Source organism: Bombina bombina, chromosome 12 (assembly GCF_027579735.1).
Source record: "Bombina bombina isolate aBomBom1 chromosome 12, aBomBom1.pri, whole genome shotgun sequence".
In the NCBI taxonomy this organism is placed as follows: Eukaryota; Metazoa; Chordata; class Amphibia; order Anura; family Bombinatoridae; genus Bombina; species Bombina bombina.
Genome location: NC_069510.1, coordinates 76,477,893 through 76,503,452, shown reverse-complemented (window position 1 = coordinate 76,503,452; position 25,560 = coordinate 76,477,893). Strand labels below are relative to the sequence as shown.

The 25,560-nt window shown below is 37.5% G+C and overlaps 1 protein-coding gene across 1 annotated transcript in view; it reads right to left on the bottom strand.

Moving 5' to 3' along the window:
• LOC128642779 (multidrug and toxin extrusion protein 1-like) overlaps positions 1–25,560 on the bottom strand; it is a 585,931-nt gene that overhangs the window by 199,401 nt on the left and 360,970 nt on the right. The window lies entirely within an intron of this gene.

The following is a 25,560-nucleotide window of genomic DNA, read 5'->3' as shown; positions in this document are numbered from 1 at the left end:
CATTGCATTCTACACATTCCACAAATACTAACTCAATATAAGCATGCGCAAATTCACACAACTAATACACATTGCACACATACTAATTACTAACAAAGCACATCTGAACATAATTTACAAGGCAAACCGGTACATCATTAAACATTTACACAGGGTATATAAGCAGGCTACAAGCATGGCTTCTTTGACTGTGTTGCTGGAGGATTTTTGGAGATTAGAGAGATTTAGTGCGTTATTGTGAGAGTTAGTGTTAGTGTGAGTTAGTGTTATTGTGAGAGAGTGAGTTAGTGTTATTGTGAGAGTTAGTTAGTAGTAGTGTGAGAGAGTGAGTTAGTGGTAGTGTGAGATAGTGAGTTAGTGGTAGTGTGAGATAGTGAGAGAGCGGTAGTGAGCGAGAGTTGTTTGGGTGAGTGTGCAAGTGGTTTTTATGTATACTTAACACATTTACACGCAAACACATCCAATACATACATACACTTATTGATAACAACACATACACTCCATACCCCATCCCCTCTCATACTACACTCCATACTCCATTCCCTGTAATCCCATTCCCTTTCATCCCATACCCCATTCCCTTTCATCCCATACCCCATTCCCTGTAAACCCATACCCCATTCCCTGTAAGCCCATATCCATCCCATAGGTAGATTTTGTTTACATATCCTCATTTTAGTCTTCTCATAGATTTTGTTTGATTAAATACTCCTTACGCTCTTTTATTTATATCCCTTGCACACTTTGAGCACTTTATAATGTTTGTTATTTATTTTGACCCCCTTTCATTTGGGCACATTCAGTTTTGTTTGGAGTATGTCCGGAGGGGGGATAGGAGGCAGATTAGCCCGGAACTATTAGAGTTCCTCCGGATTCAGTTCAGGGAAGAGGTTATAGAGGAAGTCAGGCAGGAGCTTAGTAAGGAGAGGGAGAGGAAGAAGAAGAGGAACAGGACAGGAAAGGGGACAGGAAGGGGGGGAGGAACTGGTGGAGGAAGCGGTTGGTGGACCCGGTCACTTTGTTCAAGATGAACAAGTGGCTGGGCCCAGTGGCGGGCAGCGTAGAGCTTCACAGTCTGTGAGGACATCATCACAGGGGAAAACCAAGCTTACTAGGGAAGCGAGGTATACTATGGAGTAGAAGGAGGCCCTTGTAGAGGCTTATATGGACAGGGCTAGGAGGCTGCAGGCTCAGAAGGCCACCCCTAGGGAGAAGAGGAAGCTATGGTTGGAGATCAGGGATGCAGTTAGTGCGGTGGGGGCACGTAACACGGATGTCGAGTCTATAAAGCATCGCTACCGGGACTGCAAAAGAAAGATCTCCAGGGAGTACCAATACTCAACAGGGACCAGTGGTGACCCTGAAATGATGGTGGAGTATTCCCGATGGGAGGAAATGTTGTGTCCCAGCATCTCCAAGGTGGCCATAGTCGGGATCGGAGGAGTCGATACCGGGAACCTGCCACTCTCATCTGACGGTAAATTCATTTAATAATCTCTTTATATCAAAAATAAAGAATGTATTTAAGGATATCATTAACGCAATTACGCTTTTTTCACATTATTACGTAAATGCATTCACAATTACCTTGCGATTACATTAGTATCTAGGCTACAGATTAGGTGTGCATTTAAACAGACTGAAAACAAATGCAAAAACACATTCAGATTGACCAGATAGATATCAGAAACACGGTTTGGAAAATGTGGAAATCGTATTGATTGTTATATTTCAAAGTGGATCAATGAGGCTGCATTTGTAATTCTATTGTAAGCAAAAGCATTTACATCTTTATTTGGAACTATGCTAATATATACATTTCTTTCTTTTTACAATATGCAGAGTCTGGGGAGGAGGCAGCACAGCAACTACAGGCTCCTCCTTCACCCAGGTATGAGAGTGGTGGAGATGACTGGCCACCTCGGGGAGACATGGAAGACATCCCTCTATCCCCATCCTCTGAAGAAGCCCCCACTGCAGAAGAGATCCCTACAGCAGCCCCTCCTGCACCAGCAGCCCCTCCTGTACCAGCAACCCGCCGTGCAGCAGCAGCCCGCCGTGCACCAGCAGCCCCTCAGGAGGAGATAGCAGAGCTGCAGATCTTATGCGATTTTCAAGAACAGATGCGTGCCTCCCGGAGGGAAAATATTGAAAGCAGAACCCAGCAGACAGAAGAAATTCATGCCATTCGACAAGGCCAAACAGAGCTTATACAAGGCCAAAGAGAGATAATCCAAGGACAAAGAGAGATTATCCAAGGACAAAGCGAGGTCTTGCATACTCTCAGAGATATATTGCAGTTTCTCCGGGAGGCGCATAACGCGCCATCTGCTGCTGGGCCATCTGCTGCTGGGCCATCTGATCCTGGGCCATCAGCTGCTGGGCCATCTGATCCTGGGCCATCTGCTCCTGGTACTCCTCAAACTCCTCCTCAACTGGGTGATCCCAGTACTCCTCCTTCCCCTCCTCCCAAAACATCTCCGAAGAGAACTCGTCGGAGGGGGCAGTTGCCCCCCCCCCAAGATCCTCAGTCTCGCGGGAAGAGGGGAAGGAAGAGGAAGTATTTTTATATATATCTAGTTATTTAATGTGTAATGGATAGGTATGTGATGATGTGGTCTTCTTAGACTTGTGGACCACACTCTGTATATAATCTGCTTCTATGGGACCGGGTCCATGGAGGCAGATTGTTTGCAGACTGTGGTTTACAAGTGTGTGGACACAACATCATCACATACCTATCCTTGTTCATTATATTGTTTGGTTTCTGTGATGTGATGTCCAAACTGTTTCCCTAATCTCAAACAAAATGACCATTACAATTATACATGATGGCTTATCACTGTTTGAATGCCAACAACACAGGTTAAAGGGAAAGTCAGAACATTATTGTTGTTTACAAAGAAAACGCATTATCAAGTTTGGAAAAACAACACTTAGAGAAATACACCTTTTACTTCTGTGATTAACCTTGTATCTATGCTTCTGAAAATGACCACTTATTTATGTTCTTTTGACAGACCGCCATTTCAGCCAATCACTGATCAATCCAGGGTAACTATACTGCATGAGCTCAATGTTTTCTAAATGAAAATGCAAAAAAATGCCCTCTAGTGGTCAAAATGCATTCAGATTAGATGCACTCTTCAAGCTCTAAAAAATGAGAAGATGAACCTCCTAGGTTTAGCTATCGACTAAGAATAACAAGAGAACTAAGATAAATTGGTGATAAACGTTTTTTTATTAAAAATTGCATTTGTGGACATTAAAATCATTACTGTTTTTCTTGACTTGACTGTCCCTTTAAACAAGAACATATGCTAACATATACTAATCCTTAGGGATTGTTGGTATATCTACATGTACTTGTTCAAACAAAAAAATATTGGAATAGGATACTAAGCTTTTATGCCATATTTCTATTGACGTGTTAAATAAAGTCTATTTTCTCAAAGAGACATTATTGTGTTTGAATTATTTAAGAAAGACATTTCATTTAGAAGGCATATGGTTTCGGGTCCTTTTACAAGTTACTTTATAAATATATGCTCACACTAATATATTTGGAGATTAACCAATGTGGAACTCATACATGACACAATACTGAGCATTTACATTAAAGGGACCGTATACAATCATTTTCAGAGAACTGCATGTAATAGAGACTACTATAAAGAACAAGATGACCACATACTGATATCAAAATCCAGGAGAAAATGGTTTAAGGATCTACTTAGAAAATCTGTTTAGCTATGTTGAAAAGTTAGCTTGAAAGCACATTCCAAGTGGGAAATAAGACAATCCCCCTTCCTTTGCATATGAAAAGACCCTTTACACAAACAGGAGCAAGCTGGAGAAGGTAGCTGATGGTACTCACATTAAACTTTGAGGCTTAAGTAGGAGTCAGAAAATCACAGCAATGTTATTTAAACATAAGCAAAACAAGACATTGATTATAAAAAAAAGACTATATATAGATAGAAAAAACATATATGTGTTTAAAAAATTAATGTATAATGTCCCTTTAATAAAAAATACCACAACATAACATCTAGAATAAGTAGGCATCTCATATATTTATCATATGATAAAGGTCAATGCATATTGATTACTTGATTCAAATACAATAGCACATCTTTAGGAATTAAATATGGAGAAAATTAAACACAACACAGTCATTATTTATAAAAAGGAAAATATTGTTGACAAACATATTAAACAAGATGGACTATATTCATGGATTTGCACTTGCCTCAAAATATCTTATGCAGGAAAACATATTGTTTTCATTCGTTTATTCAACGAGACAGCCATCAAAAAAGATTTTTGTGTTCTTTATCATCTATGGTTCAACAATGTATATGATTGACACAATCCATACTCGAAATGGTTTTAAACTTGTCTTCTCATTCACAAACGTGGGTTACGTGCAAATTCAAATATTGCGGTATTACATAATCCAATCAGATGGATTTTACACCTTGGCATGTGACGTCTTAATTAACATGGCGCATCGTGATCGTGTAAAAACGCCATCCAATCAAAGGCGCATCGTTGATCGCGTAAAAACACCATCCAATCTATGGCGCATCCTTGATCGCATAAAAACGCCATCCAATCAAAGGCGCATCCTTGATCGCATAAAAACGCCATCCAATCAAAGGCATATCCTTGATCGCGTAAAAACGCCATCCAATCTATGGCGCATCCTTGATCGCGTAAAAACGTCAGCCAATACAAGGACTCATTTGACAGCTTGGCATGTGACGTCTTAAGCAACATGGCGCATCTGAGATTGCGTAAAAACGTCGGCCAATATAAGGACTCATTTGACAACTTGGCATGTGACGTCTTAAGCAACATGGTGCATCTGAAATCACATAAAAATATCAGCCAATACAAGGACTCATTTGACAGCTTGGCATGTCAATAAGAAACATATTTATATTTCTTCTGTTAAGTGTGATCAGTCCACGGGTCATCATTACTTCTGGGATATTACTCCTCCCCAACAGGAAGTGCAAGAGGATTCACCCAGCAGAGCTGCATATAGCTCCTCCCCTCTACGTCACTCCCAGTCATTCTCTTGCACCCAACGACTAGATAGGATGTGTGAGAGGACTATGGTGATTATACTTAGTTTTATATCTTCAATCAAAAGTTTGTTATTTTAAAATAGCACCGGAGTGTGTTATTACCTCTCTGGCAGAGTTTGAAGAAGAATCTACCAGAGTTTTGCTATGATTTTAGCCGGAGTAGTTAAGATCATATTGCTGTTCTCGGCCATCTGAGGAGTGAGGTAAACTTCAGATCAGGGGACAGCGGGCAGATGAATCTGCATAAAGGTATGTAGCAGTTTTTATTTTCTGACAATGGAATTGATGAGAAAATCCTGCCATACCGATATAATGTCATGTATGTATACTTTACACTTCAGTATTCTGGGGAATGGTACTTCACTAGAATTACACTGTAAGAAATACATAAAGCTGTTTAATAACTAGAGATTATGTTTAACGTTTTTGCTGGAATGTAAAATCGTTTTCATTTGCTGAGGTACTGTGTGAATAAATGTTTGGGCACTATTTTTCCACTTGGCAGTTGCTTAATCTGTTTTTCTGACAGTTTCTGTTCTCCCTCACTGCTGTGTGTGAGGGGGAGGGGCCGTTTTTTGGCGCTTTTTCTATGCATCAAATATTTCAGTCAGCAACTCATTGTATTCCCTGCATGATCCGGTTCATCTCTACAGAGCTCAGGGGTCTTCAAAACTTATTTTGAGGGAGGTAATTTCTCTCAGCAGAGCTGTGAGAATTATAGTTTGACTGAGATAAAAAACGTTTATTCTGTAATTTGTTTCCTGCTTTCAGAATTTGTTATCTTTGCTAATGGGATTAAACCTTTGCTAAAGTTGTGTTGTTTACAAGGATTGAGGCTATAACTGTTTCAATTTATTAATTTTCAACTGTCATAGATCTTCTGTGCTTCTTAAAGGCACAGTACATTTTAATATTATTCTAATTGAATTGTATTTCCAAGTTGCAAGTTTATTTGCTAGTGTGTTAAACATGTCTGATTCAGAGGATGATACCTGTGTCATTTGTTGCAATGCCAAAGTGGAGCCCAATAGAAATTTATGTACTAACTGTATTGATGCTACTTTAAATAAAAGTCAATCTGTACAAATTGAACAAATTTCACCAAACAACGAGGGGAGAGTTATGCCGACTAACTCGCCTCACGTGTCAGTACCTACATCTCCCGCTCAGAGGGAGGTGCGTGATATTGTAGCGCCGAGTACATCTGGGCGGCCATTACAAATCACATTACAGGATATGGCTACTGTTATGACTGAGGTTTTGGCTAAATTACCAGAACTAAGAGGTAAGCGTGATCACTCTGGGGTGAGAACAGAGTGCGCTGATAATATTAGGGCCATGTCAGACACTGCGTCACAGGTGGCAGAACATGAGGACGGAGAACTTCATTCTGTGGGTGACGGTTCTGATCCAAACAGACTGGATTCAGATATTTCAAATTTTAAATTTAAACTGGAAAACCTCCGTGTATTACTAGGGGAGGTGTTAGCGGCTCTGAATGATTGTAACACAGTTGCAATACCAGAGAAAATGTGTAGGTTGGATAAATATTTTGCGGTACCGACAAAAACTGAGGTTTTTCCTATACCTAAGAGACTTACTGAAATTGTTACTAAGGAGTGGGATAGACCCGGTGTGCCGTTCTCACCCCCTCCGATATTTAGAAAAATGTTTCCAATAGACGCCACCACAAGGGACTTATGGCAAACGGTCCCTAAGGTGGAGGGAGCAGTTTCTACCTTAGCTAAGCGTACCACTATCCCGGTGGAGGATAGCTGTGCTTTTTCAGATCCAATGGATAAAAAGTTAGAGGGTTACCTTAAGAAAATGTTTGTTCAACAAGGTTTTATATTGCAACCCCTTGCATGCATTGCGCCGATCACGGCTGCAGCGGCATTCTGGATTGAGTCTCTGGAAGAGAACATTGGTTCAGCTACTCTGGACGACATTACGGACAGGCTTAGAGTCCTTAAACTAGCTAATTCATTCATTTCGGAGGCCGTAGTACATCTTACTAAACTTACGGCGAAGAATTCAGGATTCGCCATTCAGGCACGCAGGGCGCTGTGGCTAAAATCCTGGTCAGCTGATGTTACTTCTAAGTCTAAATTGCTTAATATACCTTTCAAAGGGCAGACCTTATTCGGGCCCGGGTTGAAAGAGATTATCGCTGACATTACAGGAGGTAAAGGCCATGCCCTGCCTCAGGACAAAGCCAAAGCCAAGACTAGACAGTCTAATTTTCGTTCCTTTCGTAATTTCAAAGCAGGAGCAGCATCAACTTCCTCTGCACCAAAACAGGAAGGAGCTGTTGCTCGCTACAGACAAGGCTGGAAACCTAACCAGTCCTGGAACAAGGGCAAGCAGACTAGGAAACCTGCTGCTGCCCCTAAAACAGCATGAATTGAGGGCCCCCGATCCGGGATCGGATCTAGTGGGGGGCAGACTTTCTCTCTTCGCCCAGGCTTGGGCAAGAGATGTTCAGGATCCCTGGGTGCTAGAGATAATATCTCAGGGATACCTTCTGGACTTCAAATACTCTCCTCCAAGAGAGAGATTTCATCTGTCAAGATTGTCAACAATCCAGACAAAGAAAGAGGCGTTTCTACGCTGCATACAAGAGCTCTTGTTAATGGGAGTAATCCATCCAGTTCCACGATCGGAACAGGGACAGGGGTTTTACTCAAATCTGTTTGTGGTTCCCAAAAAAGAGGGAACTTTCAGACCAATCCTGGACTTAAAGATCCTAAACAAATTCCTAAGAGTTCCATCGTTCAAGATGGAGACTATTCGGACAATTTTACCTATGATCCAAGAGGGTCAATACATGACCACTGTAGATTTAAAAGATGCTTACCTTCACATACCGATTCACAAAGATCATTATCGGTACCTAAGGTTTGCCTTCCTAGACAGGCATTACCAGTTTGTGGCTCTTCCATTCGGATTGGCTACAGCTCCAAGAATCTTCACAAAGGTTCTGGGTGCTCTTCTGGCGGTACTAAGACCGCGGGGAATCTCGGTAGCTCCATACCTAGACGACATTCTGATACAAGCTTCAAGCTTTCAAACTGCCAAGTCTCATACAGAGTTAGTGCTGGCATTTCTAAGGTCACATGGATGGAAGGTGAACGAAAAGAAAAGTTCACTCGTTCCACTCACAAGAGTTCCCTTCCTGGGGACTCTTATAGATTCTGTAGAAATGAAGATTTACCTGACAGAGGACAGGCTAACAAGACTTCAAAGTGCTTGCCGCACCCTTCATTCCATTCAACACCCGTCAGTGGCTCAATGCATGGAGGTAATCGGCTTAATGGTAGCGGCAATGGACATAGTACCCTTTGCACGCTTACACCTCAGACCACTGCAACTGTGCATGCTAAGTCAGTGGAATGGGGATTACTCAGACTTATCCCCTTCTCTGAATCTGGATCAAGAGACCAGAAATTCTCTTCTATGGTGGCTTTCTCGGCCACATCTGTCCAGGGGGATGCCATTCAGCAGACCAGACTGGACAATTGTAACAACAGACGCCAGCCTTCTAGGTTGGGGTGCCGTCTGGAATTCTCTGAAGGCTCAGGGACTATGGAGTCAGGAGGAGAGTCTCCTGCCAATAAACATTCTGGAATTGAGAGCAGTTCTCAATGCCCTCCTGGCTTGGCCCCAGTTGACAACTCGGGGGTTCATCAGGTTTCAGTCGGACAACATCACGACTGTAGCTTACATCAACCATCAGGGAGGGACAAGAAGCTCCCTAGCTATGATGGAAGTATCAAAGATAATTTGCTGGGCAGAGTCTCACTCTTGCCACCTGTCAGCAATCCACATCCCGGGAGTGGAGAACTGGGAGGCGGATTTCTTAAGTCGTCAGACTTTTCATCCGGGGGAGTGGGAACTTCATCCGGAGGTCTTTGCCCAAATACTTCGACGTTGGGGCAAACCAGAGATAGATCTCATGGCGTCTCGACAGAACGCCAAGCTTCCTCGTTACGGGTCCAGATCCAGGGATCCAGGAACAGTCCTGATAGATGCTCTGACAGCACCTTGGGACTTCAGGATGGCTTACGTGTTTCCACCCTTCCCGTTGCTTCCTCGATTGATTGCCAGAATCAAACAAGAGAGAGCATCAGTGATTCTAATAGCACCTGCGTGGCCACGCAGGACTTGGTATGCAGACCTGGTGGACATGTCATCCTGTCCACCTTGGTCTTTACCTCTGAAACAGGACCTTCTGATACAGGGTCCCTTCAAACATCAAAATCTAACTTCTCTGAAGCTGACTGCTTGGAAATTGAACGCTTGATTTTATCAAGACGTGGATTTTCTGAGTCAGTTATTGATACCTTAATACAGGCTAGGAAACCTGTTACCAGAAAGATTTACCATAAGATATGGCGTAAATACCTATATTGGTGTGAATCCAAAGGTTACTCTTGGAGTAAGGTTAGGATTCCTAGGATATTGTCTTTTCTACAAGAAGGTTTAGAAAAGGGTTTATCTGCTAGTTCATTAAAGGGACAGATCTCAGCTCTGTCCATTCTGTTACACAAACGTCTGTCAGAAGTTCCTGACGTCCAGGCTTTTTGTCAGGCTTTGGCCAGAATTAAGCCTGTGTTTAAAACTGTTGCTCCACCATGGAGTTTAAACCTTGTTCTTAATGTTTTACAGGGCGTTCCGTTTGAACCCCTTCATTCCATTGATATAAAGTTGTTATCTTGGAAAGTTCTATTTTTAATGGCTATTTCCTCGGCTCGAAGAGTCTCTGAATTATCAGCCTTACATTGTGATTCTCCTTATTTGATTTTTCATTCGGATAAGGTAGTCCTGCGTACTAAACCTGGGTTCTTACCTAAGGTAGTTTCTAACAGGAATATCAATCAAGAGATTGTTGTTCCTTCTTTATGCCCAAATCCTTCTTCAAAGAAGGAACGTCTACTGCACAACCTGGATGTAGTCTGTGCTCTAAAATTTTACTTACAGGCAACTAAGGAATTTCGACAAACGTCTTCTCTGTTTGTCATTTACTCTGGGCAGAGGAGAGGTCAAAAAGCTTCCGCTACCTCTCTTTCTTTTTGGCTTCGTAGCATAATTCGTTTAGCTTATGAGACTGCTGGACAGCAGCCTCCTGAAAGAATTACAGCTCATTCTACTAGAGCTGTGGCTTCCACTTGGGCCTTCAAGAATGAGGCCTCTGTTGAACAGATTTGCAAGGCTGCAACTTGGTCTTCGCTTCATACTTTTTCCAAATTTTACAAATTTGACACTTTTGCTTCATCGGAGGCTATTTTTGGGAGAAAGGTTCTTCAGGCAGTGGTTCCTTCTGTATAAAGAGCCTGCCTATCCCTCCTGTCATCCGTGTACTTTTGCTTTGGTATTGGTATCCCAGAAGTAATGATGACCCGTGGACTGATCACACTTAACAGAAGAAAACATAATTTATGCTTACCTGATAAATTCCTTTCTTCTGTAGTGTGATCAGTCCACGGCCCGCCCTGTTTTTAAGGCAGGTAAATATTTTTTAATTTATACTCCAGTCACCACTTCACCCTTGGCTTTTCCTTTCTCGTTGGTCCTTGGTCGAATGACTGGGAGTGACGTAGAGGGGAGGAGCTATATGCAGCTCTGCTGGGTGAATCCTCTTGCACTTCCTGTTGGGGAGGAGTAATATCCCAGAAGTAATGATGACCCGTGGACTGATCACACTACAGAAGAAAGGAATTTATCAGGTAAGCATAAATTATGTTTTTATAAACTAGTATGTGCAATATTGGTAGCTAGCAATGTCCCGCTAGATAACGTAATACTGTGATATATGAAGTAGAATCCATTGTTGAAACTAAGGATATATTTTATTAGAAGCAGAGGATTATTAACTATTTAGCAAGCAGCAGGGTTTAAATAAACCTGAAAACAACATTTTATGTTACACGATTATGTAGGACATTGCAATTTGAAATACATTTTCACATTGAATTTTAATCTTTGGATTATTGTGTTTCATGTCCCTATAAATGAGAAATAATGCTAGGAGATACATTATGAAAATAGGGATTGGTTATACATTATATGTTACCTATAGCTATGGCGTCCATCTTTAACATTTAAAAAGGGACACATGAGAAATACATGTCAGGGATGTTTTCAGATATGTTAAGATTTATTTGGAATAACAATAATGACATATAAATAAAAAAGAGGATTCAAGAGATCCAATTTCAAAAATTCAAATGGCTTTATTAGTGAAAATAAAATTCTAGTAAATACCAGCACGGTAGCAGAGAGACAGCTGGCCCTACTAGTTTCGGCGAGATGCTGTAATCTAAGACCTGCTGTGTGTTACAAAATGGGTGTTTAAAAGTAACTCTCATCACATTCATTGGCTACAGGGGAGTGTATAAGACAACTCCCCCTTAACCCTTACATAGATAAAGGAACAGTGGAGGAAATACTCATCAATGTTGCATAGTTATATAATATAATATAATGCACAAGGTAGTATGGATGGTTAAATACATAGATTGAAAAGTTTCAATTACAATTGCAAAGGGGTTAATAAATTCCAACAGCATAAATGGACATATCATATCAAGATGTAGCAACCCTTATGTTGCCAGCATAGGATTATATGTGAATCAAAAAAGCATAGACAACAGTATAATTAAACTAAATAAAAATAGGTACAAACAAATTACAATTTGATAATAATGCAATATACAGATTGGTAATAAACAGATTGGTAATAAATACTAAAGATGTCAAAGGGAGATAAAAGGGGTTACAGCATAAACAACAGTATAGATTGTGGTAAAAAGTATATACACCAGTCATACAAATTCTGGTCATAGTTATTGATAAGAATAAAAGATAAAATCTCACAAAAATCAATCCTCTACTGAAGTAGTGCATCATGAATGTGCTAAAGAAGGAATATTAAATATTTAAAAACCAAAGAATTATTAATAAGAAGGAAAAAACAAAGGTATTTAGAATTGGTTGCTGAATATTCAGTCCTACTCTCTAGTACTAAAAAATAGTAAAATGTCAAATATAAGTAAAGTTGACCAAACACTCAACAATCAAGTAAATAAGCCTTCTGTAATTTAAACATCTTAGCACCCATGATGTTATCAATATAGGAACAATCAAATTTTTGCATGAACAGTATGTACTTATTAGAACCAATAACCATGAAACCCATGTGATACTAAAGGGTTAAAAAAATATAATATTGTTATTAATTAGTACTGTCTCCAAAAAATCTCACTACCAGTATAGACATGATATTAGACCAAAACCAACTCGATATACTAAGAATAGCAGATCTCAAAACCAATAAAAATCTAAATAAAATCTTAGAATATTTGAGTACCTAAATAATCAGAATACTGTTAGCATCTAAGAAATGGATACTTTGGGCTGCACTGTGGCTGAGAAGACTATGTATATGTGTTCAGCACCAGTGATTGATCAGATCAAACTCCGAATTGAAGCCATTAGGGATCTGAGTGCGGAGTTTAAATATCCAGAATGCTTCTTGGCGTGCTAATATAGCATCTTTATCCCCACCTCTAGGTGGTCTCCTAATGGCCTCAATTGCCCGCAATTTAAAAGATCTAACATCACCATGATGAGTTTCAATAAAATGTCTAGCTAATTCTGAACATGTTTTCTCATTCCTGATGTAACCTAAGTGTTCCCGTACTCTAGTACGGATGTCTCAGGACGTCATGCCCACATACTGTAGTTAGTGAGTGACACATTCAATTAAATTGACTACATAATTGGTGGAACATTTTATGCAGCCTTTTGTCTCATATGTTTGATTGGTAGCACAAGAATAGAAGTTTTTTCCTGCCGTGATGAAGTCACAGGCCTTGCATCTTGAGACCCCACACTTGTAGGTCCCATTTACAGAGAGCCATGTAGTGGACTTGGGTTTCTGTGATATTTGACTTGGGGATAAAATATTCCCCAAGGTAACATTCCTAGAATAAACACATTTGAATCCTTTTTCCACTACTGTTTTCAGTTGTTTGTCCCCATACAGAATAGGGAAATATTTCTTCAGAATTTTACACATCTCATAATATTCTGATGAGTACTTAGTGATAAAATATGTACGATTATCAGATTTTTTTATGTGTGTTATTTTGAAGGATCTCACCTCTTTCAATTTTGGTTACTTCATCCAAGACATTATCAACCAAAGAATGGTTGTAACCTCTCTCAAGTAACCTGTGTTTTACTTCTTGGCTCTCCTTTTTGTAATCAGATTCCCTATTGCAGATCCTTTTGGCCCTAAGTAGCTGCCCTTTAGCAATACCCTTAAAAACATGTTTAGGGTGGGCGCTTTTGTTATGTAAAAGGGTGTTTCCTGCAATGGGTTTCTGGTGCAAATTGGAAATAATGGTTCCAGTTTCAATGTCCCCCCTAAGGTTAACATCCAAAAAATGGATTTCTGATTTTTGCCATTCATGGGTGAATTTTACTCTATTATCACTCATGTTCAAAAATCCTGCAAACTTGTCAGCCGATTCCTCATCTGAGGACCAAACGATAATCAAATCGTCAATAAAGCATTTGTACAACCGTATGTGATGGATGAAGGGGTTCCTATCTGCATAGACAAAGTTGATCTCTAGCCACCCCATGAATATATTTGCATATGAGGGGGCAAATTTTGCCCCCATGGCAGTGCCCTGTCTCTGCAGATAGAACACCCCTTCAAACATAAAATAATTATGTTTTAGCAAAAAAATGGGTCACTCTGATGATGAAATCGGCTGTAGAGTTATTCATGGAATAGTAAGATTCCAAAAGATGTCTGATGGCACTAATGCCCATATCATGGGGTATAGTGGAGTATAATGACACCACATTGATGGTAAGCCAACTATCTTGTGGTGTCCAAACAAAATCATCAAGTAGCTGTAAAATATGTGTGGTGTCCCTGATGTAACTATGTAAAGAATGTACAATGGGTTGCAAGATGGCATCCAACCATTCTGACAACGGCTCTAAAAGAGAGCTGATGCCAGAAACAATCGGGCGTCCTTTTACCTCCTCGAGACTCTTGTGGACTTTTGGCAAGTGATGGAAGATTGGGACCACTGTGTACTCAACATAAAGATATTGGACAGTATCATCATCCATGAGGTCCAAGAATCTTCCCTCATCCAACAAGTGAGACAATTCCTTCTGGAATCTTTTTGTAGGATCACATGAAAGAACGGAATATGTGTCAGAGTCTCCCAATTGTCTCATAGCTTCTAGGATGTATGTATCCTTATCTAAGAGTACCACACTTCCACCCTTGTCTGAGATCCTAATAATGAGGGAATCGTTGTTTTTGAGTGCAGTTAATGCTTCTTTTTCACGTAAAGACAAATTGTGTTTACTGTTTTTGTTAGAGTAATGAAGAGAGGTTAGATCTTCAACCACTCTCTTGTGGTAAAGTTCCAAAGTTTTACCTCTACTTTGGATTGGGTAAAATTTGGATTGTGGTTTGAATTTGGGGAAAACCTCTTTCGGTGTTATTTCTGCAGTAGCAGATTCTGCTTGTAAACTCTCAAGTGTTGTTATATCACAAGCATCTTGAAAGTTATTGATGTTAGAGGTGGGCAAATCATACCTGAAGATTCGACCGGCGCTGGAGCGGATTGGTAGAGCCTCACACACCCCCTTGCGGCATGCCCCAGTGATGACGTCAGACGCCTGCAAGATTTGGGTGGCGCTATAGAGGAAGGCTTGTCTAGTGTATAATTCCGCACAGGAGCTGCGGTTCACCAGGATGACGGAGCCTTTAACCTGAAAGCTGCTAATACCCTCTGTGCAAATCTTAGTGAAGCCGTCCATCCGTTATTGCGGGGTGAGTCTAGAGGTTCATATCCTCTGTACCTCTTATCATTATTGATTGACTGTTTACAAGCTCCATTAGCGCTTAGGATATGGATATGTGCTCTCTTAGGGGTTAATGCTCTCATTCTTATATACGGCTGTTTCTTACATTGGAGTATATCATACATCTTATACTACTAGTTACAGTGTCAGTGAACCCTGGGGGAAAACATCTGTGCTTTCAATAATGACATATGTATTGATGAAACGCGTCACTTATTCAAGTTGAAATATGGTCAGCCTACCAACAGCAATATATTGTCGGATAATTAAAGATAAAAAATAACAGATATATTAATCATCTAAAATATGCGCATTACACACAGTGATTGATTTTGTTACACTACTACAATAAGATATAAGTGAAATTGTTGTGTTGGCAACATTCAAATAATAGTCTGTTTTTAAAAATATTATATGTCCATGTTGATGTAAAAAGGACAAAAATACATTAGAACTGCATATCCATTTCTTAAGAATTGTGGTCAGCATCACTTAAAGGGACATGAAATACAAACATTTAAGTTTCAGGATTCAGAGAGAGGATAATATTTACATAAAATTAAAAAATTACATAGATTATCTCATTGTATCAATCCTGGGATCATTTGTTAAAGGTGCATCAATTCACGAATAGTTGATAAATGAACACATGGATGTGCAAAAAAATAGAATACATATATATATATATATATATATATATATATATATATATGTATATATATGTATATATATATATATATATATATGTATATATATGTATATATATGTATATATATATATATATATATATGTATATATATGTATATATATGTATATATATATATATGTATATATATGTATATATATGTATATATATATATATATATATATATATATATATATATGTATGTATGTATATATATATATATATATATATATATATATATGTATATATATGTATATATATATATATATATATATATATGTATATATATGTATATATATGTATATATATATATATATATGTATATATATGTATATATATGTATATATATATATATATATATATGTATGTATGTATATATATATATATATATATATATATATATATATATACATATATATATATATATATATATAAATATATATATATATTCACACAACCAGCAATATATATAGAGATAACTTCAGTTCTATGATAATCATAATCTTGCAAAGATAAACCTTTATGAAAAGTATATCAAGAAAATGAATCAAATTTAATTTGAGATGTAAATATTAAATGTATTGACAATTGTATTATATTTATGAATCCAGAAAGACCATTATTTGGTTTCATGTCCCTTTAAGAATTATCCACATAAAATATAGATTTTAAACAATGACATGAATAAATCATATTGGAATGACATGTATTTTATTATTATATCATAAAACATAAAGAAATAATATAACGTTACAAAAAACATATTGATAAATCAGCCCCATTGGAGCCATTTGACAAGGTAAAAGAGTGCATCACAGTCCTTGGAGGGAGTTGACAAGGGCCAACACAGCCCCATTGGAGCCATTTGACAAGGTAAAAGAGTGCATCACAGTCCTTGGAGGGAGTTGACAAGGGCCAACACAGCCCCATGGGAGACATTTGACAAAGTGCCATAGTGCAACACAGTCCTTGAAGGGAGTTGACATGGGCCAACACAGCCCCATTGGAGCCATTTGACAAGGAAAAAGAGTGCATCACAGTCCTTGGAGGGAGTTGACAAGGACCAACACAGCCCCATGGGAGCCATTTGAAAAGGCGCCATAGTGCAACACAGTCCTTGGAGGGAGTTGACAGGGGCCAACACAGCCCCATTGGAGCCATTTGACAAGGTAAAATAGTGCAACACAGTCCTTGGAGGGAGTTGACAAGGGCCAACACAGCCCCATTGGAGCCATTTGACAAGGTAAAAGAGTGCATCACAGTCCTTGGAGGGAGTTGACAAGGCCCAACACAGCCCCATGGGAAACATTTGACAAGCTGAAAGAGTGCAACAGGCACAACAAATAACAAAAAAAGGCCAAATGGCAACAATAAATAAAAACAGTAACATGTGGACGGAAGATTTGTATCTGCGCCCTCTGAGCATCTCCGGATCCTCCACTTATGGGTCATCAGCATCACCCTCATCGTCCTGTGCATGTCCAACTATGAATTCAAGCATTGACTCTACACACATCATATGTCGTAGAGTCGAATGCTGAACCTGAAGCTGGGCATGCATGGTGTCATGCATCCTTCCCAGAAACAGACTGTTCCTCAGCATGGCCTGCTCTAGACGTGCTAGAGCCTCTAGCGTCAGCCATGATGAGTCACAACCTAAAATAAAGCAAAAAAGACAATTAATGATAATTACAGAACATAATAAAAAGAGAGCAAAGAGACATTGTAATAATAAAGATAAATAATTATTATAATTAAATATTCTATCTACAAGATTTACACATTAAATATGTTCTTCAGACATAAACCATTAAAGGGACAGTTTAATAAAAAATGTTTGCCCCTTTAATTGGTTCACAATGATACACTGTACCTGCTTGAGTGTATTAAATTGTTTTTAAGTATTTCCATTGTCCTTACATTGGCATTCAAAATAGTTTATTTATCCTGTGGTATCCACACCTATCCTTAAACCTTTTGGCCTTGAGGCCAAGCTGTGTAAACACAGCAAGCAGAAGAAATTACACTCCCAGTGGGTTATAGAACAGATAAGGTACTAAAAGTTTTTTTTTCTATTGTTTTATACAAGTAGTGGTGATTGGTATATGGAGTGATACGAGATCAAATATGTTATAATTTGGATTTAGAATGATACTTACAACTGTGTCTGGGAAGGATGATCTGACACCCAGGACAATGAAGGTGGGGACTGAGAGGATTGAAGGGGGGAGGGATGGGATTGGGCTGGGGAGTGAAGGGGGAGGGATGGGCTTGCCGCACTGGAGTAGCACGTAGAGCTGGGGAGTTGGGGGCTGGGCAGGTGGGGGAGCTGTATGGGCCAAAATACGGGGGGAGCGGCGAGGGGGGACAAAGGGGCGTTTTTTTTGGAGGGACAGGACAGGAAGAATGGGAGGGGCTGGGAGTGGGTTCTACCTGGGGAGGGGCCTGGGTGGGTCAGGAAGCTTATGCCCAGAAGTGGAGGTTCCATCTGAAATATATAATAAAAATATATTAACATCTCATACATCATGAAATCAAATCAAGTCATTTAAACATGATTATGTATACTTAGAAGTGGTTTGGAATTTATAAACAATGATGACATAAGGATATGGTCTGCATCTAGGCACTCAGATGAATAGCAATGACTGTCTGTACAATCAGAAGATGATTATTGTGGTTTTGCATGGAATATGTATGTGACATCATGATGTCATTAATGACAAATCATACATAAATGAATGAAAAATACAAACATATGTTCATGCTGCATGATATAGAAAGGAGGGCAGTAGTGTATTATACAAATAATGGAAGAATAATTTGTAAAGTGCCAAAGCTGTAGACTTTGGTTTTCTTCCAGAGAATTTTTTAAAACAATAATACATATTCGATACATGTTATATATATTTGACATAAGATCAGACTCCAAGGGAGCCACTTCCTCCTCCGCCTCACATGTTACATCAATCTCTGTAAAACATAACGTGTACATGTTAAAATCAGATATTATAACATATGTTACTGTTGCTCAAGGACACACATCAATGTTGCATTAAAGATATACTGAACCAAAGTTAGGAATTCCACCATTTTGATGGAGCATACAAATGACATTAGATTTGTTATTCTCAATGAGTAATAATTACATTTTAGTGTCTGTATTTTTACAAATATCTCAAAAGCAGAGTACATGGAACATTTAAGAGTTCTCATGTGTGTATCACTTAGATGATTGTTGTCTAAATTTATACTAAAAAGAAACATATGCTATCCATGTTCAGAAGCACAAAGATGTAGACTAAGAAGCTTTGAGATCTTAATCTTTCAAAATTAAAAATAAATAGATAGATAATCAGAGGAGTAAATTATCTGTTTTATTCAAATGTAATGCTTCATCAGAATCATGATCATAATATTTATTACAAATACACCTTCAATGACATATAAATTAGTCAATGGACTTACCCAAAGCCTGCAAAGGCAGCTCATCGTCGGTGCTGGATCCCTCTGGGCTCCCCACAACAACTATATCTACTAATGATATAGATATATATTAGTGAACACAGTTTGGACATCACTAAATCCCATTATTATAGAATTGTCAAAAAATATACTTAGAAATGTGAAAAATAGATCACTAATATGAACAATAAATGCATGAGTTAATCAAGGTGATTCTAAAGAAAATGATGTTTTTAACATATGTTTAATTTCTTACTATATTAGACAGACAATTCATCTTATATGATTCTATTGCCTATCTAAATATACCAATTGATCAATCTTTATAAGATAATACACACAAACAACACTTTGAATAACAACTAGTGACAAATCGAACCGAAGCCATGTGGCACATAGATCCATTTGTGCAATGTACAGTAATTTATTTTAGGACACAACACATATTGATCACAATGCAAAACAGAAGTTATTATTAAAAATATGTCATCATGGTGCTGTTAGAGTATGCTTATATCTATAAGGTAAGTCCAAGAGTGAATATGTGATTTAGATATTAATATTGTTTCATCAAAACAATGTAAGGATGACTGAATATATTGATTATTAAAGGGACACTGACCACAATTTTTAAATTCATTGATTCAAATTGAGCATTCAATTTTAAGTAAATTTAAAATTTACTACTATTGTCAATTTGTCTGTGTTCTCTTGCTTTATTTATGTTAAAAAAGAAGGCAGCTAAGAAATATTTTGGTTCATAAAATATTGGTCATTTAATATATCCACCAATCAGTGATAACAACCCAGGTTGTTTAAAAAAAATGGACCTGCATCTAAACTTACATTCTTGCTTTTCAAATGAAGATAACAAGAGAATAATGAGAATATGATTATAGGAGTAAATGAGAAAGTTTATTAATATTGCATGCTCTATCTGAAGGACAACATAAATAATTGGTGTTCATTGTCCCTTTAATATTAAAATATCTTTATTTGACAATGTCGCTGTTAATGAATTGTCGAGTCCATCAGGCCCATTTATCAAAGGGTTTGCGCACCTGATCCGACACTGCGGATCAGGTCCGCAAGACCTAGCTAAATGCAGAGAGCAATACGCTCTCCGCATTTAACATTGCACCAGCAGCTAACAATGCCGCCCCCTGCTGACTCGCGGCCAATCGGCCGCCAGCAGGGGGTGTCAATCAACCCGATCGTATTCGATCGGGTTGATTTCCGGCGATTCCTGTCTGCCTGCTCAGAGCAGGCGGACAGGGTTATGGAGCAGCGGTCTTTGTGACCGCTGCTTCATAAGTTGTGTTTCTGGCGAGTCTGAAGACTCGCCAGCAACACGGCCCTTCAAGCTCTGTACGGAGCTTGATAAATGGGCCTGCATATGTTGATGTTGATGTGATGGAGCATGCAATTATTATCAAATTTGTAATTTAAGTATATCATCATGAATCTTTAATTATCCTTCTCTCTTAAAGGGACATGAAGCTCAAAATGTGTAATAGTATGTTATTTTATTTTTTAAAAATCCAGCCTGTGATTAAAAAAAACCTTTCAAATAGACTTTTTTGTGTCTATTTTGCTTCATTGTCTTATATTTTTTTTTAAAGGAGCAACTATGTACTACTGGTATATGAACACATGCGTTGAACCAATGAAAATAGGCATTATTCTGCATCAAACAATCAGCCGGTTACTCCCAGTAATGCATTTCTGATCCTGAGCCGACTTAGATATGATTTTATAATAAGGATAACAATAGAGTGAAGCAATTTATCTAATGTAGTCAAATTTGTAATTTGTGGTAAATCACGTGTCTAAATCCTAAAAGTGAAATGTTTGTTTTCATGTCCCTTTAATGATAAAAATAAACCCAAAAACATATGAGATGTATATTTTTAACATCTGCACATTTTAAAAGATGTGTTAGTGTTGTCTAAATGTATCAAAAAAGTCTCAAGCACTACACAGGGGCAGAATATAAAATTGGCAGGAACCCAAGCTTACATTAAAATGAAGATATCAAGAATAGAAGGGATATCTTCAAATACTCATAATTTTAGATTCGTATTACAATGTAATCCCAACTTTGATTTGTGATTCTTATTTTAAAATAACCAGAAAAGATAATTATCCATATCCATATCCATATAAATATCGATCAATGTGAATGTATTATGTAATGTTATGTGCAGGTTTGTAAGACAAAGGTAAATTAATATGAGACATACCATGCTGTGACGAACCCTGGCTTGAGGTTCCAGCACCAACATCACGATCAGTAAAATATTCAATAAGGATTGGATATCATTAATACAAATCAGGTCATGGAGACAAAAAATATGATTTTTCAATTCTAATTGACAAAGTACAAAGCTATTTGTATTTACATGAGTTCATTGTTTCCTCAATTAATGTCCAAATAAAGAGATCCTGTATTCTTATTTTCAATCTTTTATGTTGTTGACTGTAGCTTTAATTCATTTTGTGTCTTCTTGCATTCTCAACAATTAATAGAGATAGTTCATTGTTTATTTTGACCTTGCTAGTATAGCTTTTATAATGTAGAAGATTGTAAATAAGGATACTGTATTTTTCCCATATATACTAATTAATGTATACATTTGACCAACATGTCTAAAGCGATGCCAGTTACAGCAAACACATGTTCACGTGTGTGCGCAATTCTATCTTTCATGATCATTGCGCAATAATTCCAAGCGGAATTACGCATCTGTGATTTGACCAAAATGTGTAAAGCGATGCCAGTTACAGCAAACACATGTTCACGTGTGTGCGCAATTCTATCTTTCATGATGATTGCGCAATGATTCCAAGCGGAATTACACATCCGTGATTTGACCAACATGTCTAAAGCGATACCAGTTACAGCAAACACATGTCCACGTGTGTGCGCAATTCTATCTTTTGTAATCATTGCGCAATGATTCCAAGCGGAATTACGCATCTGTGATTCAGAATTGATTTGGATATAATAGTGTGATGAGTATCATTTCTAAAGACTTCTAAAGAAAATCTATTTGCAATTGGGTGTATTACAAGATTACAATTGGATATTTGTTAATATTGAACAATAACAAATAATATTTAAAACTGTGTTATGATTCGATAGTCAATGTATGAAATGGATGGATGATAGGGATTTCACGGATGCGCAATTCCATTTTCGCTCTGTGACGCATATTCTGTAGAGCGCAAGAAACTTTATTCCTATTTCATGTGTGACGATTCTAAATTCAGATATCTAAACATCATATGTAGCGTGTGTTGTGAGATCTATATAGGTTGAATATATGACTATATACACATTTCTTAAAAATCAAATCAAATATTAATCTATTATATGAAGTCGGATAATTAACTGGTTCAGATTCTCTCTGCTCCTCTCCCAGGCCACCGGACGGAGAAGCAGCTGCACTGGCCTCCGGGTCAGGACTTTCTGATCCAGCAGCTGGGAGGGAAGAAGAAGAGGCCGGGGAGCGAGAGGATCTAAATCTGCAGGGGACCCGGAGATTGAGGACCTCGCATAAAGTCACCTCATAAGGGAGTAGGTAGAGTTTTCGTTGTGGCTTAGTTTTCTTGCCATCTCTCTTACGGGCTTGTACCCACTCCCTTATGAGGTCGACTTTTTTGTGCAGACGCAACCTCATATCCCTGAACCTCCGCATGATTTGATCCTGGCTCCTCTGGACACCCAACACCAAATTAACATCATTGATGATAGACGCCCAGAGGGCCTTCTTAATGCTCTGCTTCGTCGACCTCTTCTTGTTCCCAAACAGCTGAGGATAGAAGTCCTCAACGGCGTTGACTAGTGCAGCACTCTCCAGCTTGGTGAACCTGGGAGACATGCCTGCTAGTCCCAACAACGTATAATATATATATATATATATATATATATATATAATATATACACTGCCAGCAGGCATTAGAGAACTGACAAAGATGGCAACGTGTAATGGACTTTTATATGGTGAAGTAAACATGAGATGCACCATGGGACATGGTATCTGTACATCTGATTGGATAATATTTAGAAATTTTGTTATCATGTCTGTGAGACCATAATGACTCAAGTTATGTTTGTGTGATGAACTCTGATTGGTTGTTCCTTAATGTTTCATATCTTAGTAACTTCCATACACATACCTCCTGGGGGTGCTGTTACTACATTTTTCATGTAGACTTATTTGTAACTCATGGGACTGTTATGCAGATATGTGTGATGCAGATGTAATATACGTGATCCATTAAATATCTTTTTTCTTTTTAAAAAAATATATAATCCAGTCACATTAGTAAATTTTTTACACATTTCGATGTTTAATATTGATCAGGTTCTTTAATACAAATAAGTTTTATTAATACAAATTTAACATTGTATGTATTTATTGTTTATTAAATAAATTTTGTGACCTATTGTGAAGTATTGACATTGCTCTATTAAATGTATTTATAATGCACATCAATTGTGTGCTATTGCGTGACATTAGAATCTAATTTTTAAAGATGCAAATCTCGTGTTGCAAGATACGTTTCCCACGCGATGTTTCTGAAATGCGTAATTTCTGGTTATAATGTCCTGAACTTGGATAATCTGTTAAATGTTAAACTACACGTTTGTTTATTGTTAGTAAATAAACCTCGAGCTTGTATTTGTCTGAACTGCTCACATCTGTTATTGGGGCAATGGCGTCTTTATTTTTAAAGGGACATTACACACAAATATTTTCTTAATGATCCGGAGAGAGAATACATTTTTATACTTTAAAATGTAACTATCAAGTTAGATTATTCTTTAAATATCCTTAACAGAAGAAATTAAAATGCACATGGTTGAGCCAATCACACAAGGCATCTCTGTGCATCCACCAATCTTCAGCTACTGAGCATATCTAGCTATGGTTGTAAAGGAAATAATATCAAAAGAATTAATTAAAATTGATGATAGAATAAAATGTTAATGCTTAAAATTATATTTTATTTATGAATCCAGAAAGAAACGCTTTTTAATTACCGTCTCTTTCATGAGATAATATGCAATCTTGAACTTGATCTAAATACATCTGTCTAAACATTGTAAATATGCATTGTTGGCCACCCACAATTAAGTAGATATTTCCCAGTAATGTTTTGCTGATCATAAATCGATGCACCTCCCTTTATGAAACTTAGTATAACATGAGAATCAAGCATATTTGTATTACCTTCTGTATTCTTTGCCCCACTGTGAATGAAATAACTTCTAATGACTGTATTTATCCAGCTTTACCTTAAAGGGACATTAAGCTATATGTTCTTTACTAATTTACATGGATAATACAATGTTAAAACAACGTCATATTTATTTTGATTATCTCATCAGTTTTTTTAAAATGATATTGTTGCCTGAAAACCATATCTAGATAGGCTCTGTTGATGCTGATTGTTGGTTGCACATAGATGCCTTATGTCATTGTCTAACCCATGTGCATTATTTCTTTAACAAAGAATATCTAAATACTGAATATAATTAGATAACAAAAGTACATTTTAAATTTCAAATAAAAAAATTGTAATATATCTGATTCACTAAAAGATTTTTTTTTTTAATGTCCCTTTAAGGACAAAACCATTAGGAATATGTGGATTTAACATTGCAGAAATAAACTAAAGGGGAATGAAAAAAAAATATATAGATATGTGATATCTATCCAGCAGGTAAGGAGTATAATTGCTAGAAGTTATCTTTTGATATATCTATAGTTAACTGACCCTTCAAATGACTCCACTAGAACTGAAAAGTAATCAATATGGCATACAATAACTAGCTTAGTCTAAATATGAAATTAAATTACTTTTCATTTACAGATAATTTAAAACATATTACCTAAAAATTCATTAAAGCTGAATAACCGATATTTAGTGTAATAATGTTTGGATACATAAGGAATATTAAAGATATTAAAATGTAAATCGAACATTCAACTACACTGTCACTTTGTAAGTTAAACACTTTCCTTTCTTAAAAGTGAAATGAACAAAGTTGTTCAGGATAATTTAGACTACATATCCTCGTCATAAACATTTTATGATGTTAAAGGGACACTGAACCCAAATTTTTTCTTTTATGATTCAGATAGAGCATGAAATTTTAAGCAACTTTCTAATTTACTCCTATTATCACATTTTCTTCATTCTCTTGGAATCTTTATTTGAAATGCAAGAATGTAAGTTTAGATGCTAGCCCATTTTTGGTGAACAACCTAGGTTGTCCTTGCTGATTGGTAGATAAATTCCTCTACCAATCAAAAACTGCTGTCCAGAGTTCTGAACCAAGAAAAAAAGCGTAGATGCCTTATTTTTATGTAAATATAGCAAGAGAACAAAGAAACATTGATA